The 4,519-nt window shown below is 48.0% G+C and overlaps 1 pseudogene; it reads right to left on the minus strand.

The window, feature by feature from the left end:
- Window positions 1-1,124: 1,124 nt before the first annotated feature.
- On the minus strand, window positions 1,125-1,618 carry LOC143653001 (succinate dehydrogenase assembly factor 2, mitochondrial pseudogene; annotated as a pseudogene).
- Window positions 1,619-4,519: the final 2,901 nt, after the last annotated feature.

Here is a 4,519-nt window from a genome sequence, read left to right on the forward strand (position 1 = left end):
GGAAAAACTGACATGAAGCAAAACAAAACAGACATGAAGATGACAGCTTTGGTAACTGCAAAAAGTTAAGCCCATGCTATAACAGGCACCCCATGCCTTCTTGGATGGCTCAGGCTCCAGGCAAATTCCTTTCCACAGTTCTTGGCAGCACAGCTTTAATCTGCTGCTCAGGTCACTGCAGGAGTGCAAAGACTCTCCATGCATACAGAGGCTGGTGAAGGTTTAGGGAACCAGTCCCCACCCTTCCAGGGTCACAGAAGCACAGCCAGGCTGCCCTAACCCCCAGGGTGCCAACAGTGTCTTTGTTATAGGGCTTAACATCAGCACATTTAATCCTCCAATGACACTATCTTTTCTCATTGTCCTTTTTTCCTTTGGTGGAAGCTGAAGCACCAGACAATCATGTCACCTAGGTGAGATCTCACAGCAGCAAGAAAGCAGTCCGGTCTCCAGGAGTCTCCTGTGCTTATGTGGCCACTTGAGGAAATGAGGGGGGTGGGTCTCACCAGGAATGCAGGAACTTCTGCCCCCACCCCAACTCCAATATCAGCCCCCAAGTCCCAGTGGAACTCTCTGCCACTTCCCCTGGCAGTGGCTGCAGGCAGGAGCTGACTGGGAAGAGGCCAAGCCCCTCCTTACTCTTACTCTCTGGACTTGCCTAGAGCCCATTCTCCAGGGTGCGATAAGGAGACCGCTCAGCCACCGGCTTCTCTCCCTCCCTCCTCTGGGACCAGGATAACCCCACATCCCCCGAGAGTGTGGGGCACTCCCAGGACAGACTTCCCTCTCACCTGGCCAGGGCCACATCCACAGTTGCTGTAGGACTTGGGTCCCCTGTGGTTGCACCATTGACTCTTTTTCTCACATATTCCATGGCACTCTGGGCCACCTACACAAACCAAGGCCCAAAGGGCATGCCAGGCATCCCATCCTGAGACTGCTTTTTTTTAGAATGAGTCACACTGAATATTTATTTTCATGTCTTGGTCCACTTTCTAAGGCAGGAGGACCAATGGTCTGGGTGGGCTGGGTGTCAAAGCAGAGGCAGGAAACCAAGGCCAGTGTCCATCATAAGCAGTTAGGGTCCCTGGGCTAAGTGTGCACTGCAGGCTGGGGTGCACAGATCAATGCAGCTTTCCAAAGAGGTGTTCGAGATCTGGGGCATGCAGCCTCTGCCCTTTGCTTTTGTTTTTGGTAAAGTCTCTCAGAGATGCCAGTACTTCATTTTCAAATATTTCTAGGGCTGGTTTTGCTTCTGTGACCCAGTAGTGACTTTCATTCATTACTGGACTCATTAATCAGGAGATCATAAAGGTTTAGCTGTTTCTGTCATTTGGTGCAGATTATTCTTTAGCAAAGAGGCTAAAGAGAGTACAGTTTTCCAACATTCCCCTCTGTCTGCTTTTATAGAGTAGGCGGGCTGTTTTAGTTTCTAGAGACTTATTGATTTGCTCCTGCCATGGAGGCAAGGGAATTTCATTCATGTGTTTTGAGAATCTGCTGGGCTGTCACCTCTGTAGATGCATCTGATGTCACTACTGACCAAAAGAGACACTGGGCTGCGACTTGATAGCACAAGCGTCTGTGCCAGAGCTGGTAACACCATGACCACTGCCATTTTCCCCAACCAGCACCCTGAGACTGCACTTTAATAAGGACCCAAGACTACCACTGCAAGGGGAGGAGGGGTCTTCTTGGAAACTGCTTGTCCCAAAGGGAGACGTATTCCAGGCCCTCTTCACCCCTAAAACAGCCCAATCTTGAGGTTTTGGCTGGGCTGAAGCAATGACAAAGATGTGCACTCAAGGCTACGTGTTCTGAGCTGATTCCCAAGAGGAAGCAGAGTAGAAGGTCCAGGGATCACCACAGCCCCATGTTCATTAAAGAGGCTTCTGTCACTTCCCACATCCTGCTTTATTATTATAATAAATTTTGTCTCATTTCCACTGGCTGGAAATGGTAGTGTGATGTGACCATATGTCCCTTGGGCATTACACAAATCCTACAGAGCTAAGAACATGCTTGTTTCAGCTGACTGACCTCTTTAACCTTGGGGAACCACTTGGTAAACAACCTCAGGTAATTATTTCCAGAGAGCCGATCAAAGCCCTTGGGAAAGCTGAGGAGGCCTCCTTGCCTCTTCCTGACTGTACACAGCACTCCTGCCTGTTGCTCCATCCAGAACCAAAATCAGGTGTGGAAAACAACATGGTATAGGGAAAGGGAGAGCTCCAAGCCACTCAGCCTGACCATAATGACACCGCATTTGGAGATGTGGCTTTCTCATCTTTTAATGGAGAGAAATGCCTAGGCAGAGTTCCAGGTCCTGAGTGTAGGGTCTATGCCAAATGAGTTAATTGCAAGTTGGATCCACATCCCTTCTAAGAGTAGGACCCATATCTTCTCTATGGTAGGATCCATGCCCCTTCTCTGTGTAGGACCCATGCCACATCTAAGAGATGGACCAACATCCCTCAGAGTTGACCCATGACCCTTCTATAGGGGGATCCATGTTCAAAGAGTTGACCCATTTCCCTTCTATGGTAGGACCCCCACCCCTTCTATGAGTAGGGTCCTCATCTCTTTTTTGAGTAGTGCCCTCATCCCTTCCATGGAGGAGCTGTTTCCCCTCTAAGAGGACTCAGGTCCCTTCTATGGGTAGACCCATATGTCTTCTATAAGTATGGTCTTTGTTCCTTTTATGAGTAGGGCTTTCTTCCTTTTTTTCATAGAAAGACCCATGTTCTTTCTATGAAAAAGACCCACATCCCTTTTAAGAGTAGGACCCACGTCCCTTCTATGGGTAAGAACCACATCCCTTCTATGTTTAGGTCCCTTGTGCCTTTTCTGGATAGGACCCGTGCTGGTTTGGAACTATTATATACTCCAGAAAAGCTATCTCTTGTTCCTGATCCAATCTTGTGCGGTCAGTTCTACTGTTTAGGGTGGGAAACTTTGATTGGATTGTTTCCATAGAAATGTGACACACTCAGTGGTGGGTGTGACTTTTGATTAGATGCAGATGTGACTCCATCCATTCAATATTGGTCTTGATTAGTTTACTAGAGTCATTTAAAGGGGGAAACATTTTGGAGAAACCTCAGATTCAGATGCTTGGAGAGCAGAAGTGACAGAGCCAACACAAGACCCAGATGTTTGGAGATTCAGGGCCCAGCAGATGCCACCATGTGCCTTTCCATGAGATCCTAAGTGAGCCATAACTTGGAAAGAGTCAGGGGAAGCCAAGAGATGAAACCCAGCCCAGGAGTAGCCAAGTGAGGAACCTCCACAGGAAACAAAGGCTAAAGGCAATGTAGTCCAGGAACAAGGAACCAATAGATGCCAGCTGACATAGGTGTTCCAGACAGCATCATCCTTTGTTGAGTGGAGGTAAGCTTTTGTTGGTGCCTTAATCTGGACATTTTCACAGTCTTAGAACTATAAATTTGTAATGTAATAAATTCCCTTTTAAAAAGCCATTCCATTTCTCATATATTGCATTCCAGTAGCTTTAGCAAACCAATACAGGACCCACATCCCATGTAAGAGTAGGACCCACGTCCCTTTTATGGGTAGGACCCCCATCCCATCTATAGATAGGAACCATGTCCCTTTTAAAAGTAGGACTCACACCCCTTCTATGAGTAAGACCCTTGTCTCTTCTAGGAGTAAGACCCACATGCCTTCTAAGAGTGGGGGCAGCTGCCAGATATGGAAAAGTCCATTGATTCACCTTGGCTGGCTTTGTGTGGCTGGAATAAGCGATGGGGAATGACCAGGAACCATGATGACCCACGTCTTCCATGTGCCTCAGTGTGCTCAGGGCAATCCGTGGCTGCAGTGGGAACCCTAACCACCAGGGGTCTTTCTTAGCAAAGAGAAAGGATGCCCAGGAGATCCAGAGCTAACATGTTCTGATCCAAACTCCCTGCAACCACTGGGCCCACCCACTCACCACACCCTGCATGGTGGTCAAGATGTTTCATCCTTATTCTTCAAGACCTGGAGTGAGACTGGTCCCTTGGAGGCATGAGCAAGACCCTGGAATAAACTTCAAGCCCTGAAGATGATGGGTAACCTTAGGCTCAGCATATGCTCTACATGAACTCATTCTCGCCAGACCCCATGGGCTTCTGTTTGCCTTCCCTTGACTCCTCCATGGTGGGCTTCAAGGAGTTAACACCTACTCTTCTTCCATTGTAAAGCAGAGATAATAGTCAATACCCACAACTATCAGCAACAAGAGGGTTTCCTTTTCACCAGGGAAAGAGCCTCACACCGGTTTCTCATCCGCACTGCACAGATGCCTCAGATCCTTCACAAAGGCCTATAGCAGAGAGAAAGATAGAACAAGAACTTCTGGTGGTGATCAGGTCCCACAGCCATCACCCATGCAGTGTAGGGGGAAATGCTGGTTACTCACAGGTAAATAATGCTGACGTGCAAAGCTGTGATGAGAACTAAGGTGCCAAGCATATCTCTTGGTGCATGGTAGTAACTCAAAGTAAAAGGTAGTTAT

The sequence above is a fragment of the Tamandua tetradactyla genome, chromosome 13 (genome assembly GCF_023851605.1).
Source record: "Tamandua tetradactyla isolate mTamTet1 chromosome 13, mTamTet1.pri, whole genome shotgun sequence".
Taxonomy (NCBI): Eukaryota; Metazoa; Chordata; class Mammalia; order Pilosa; family Myrmecophagidae; genus Tamandua; species Tamandua tetradactyla.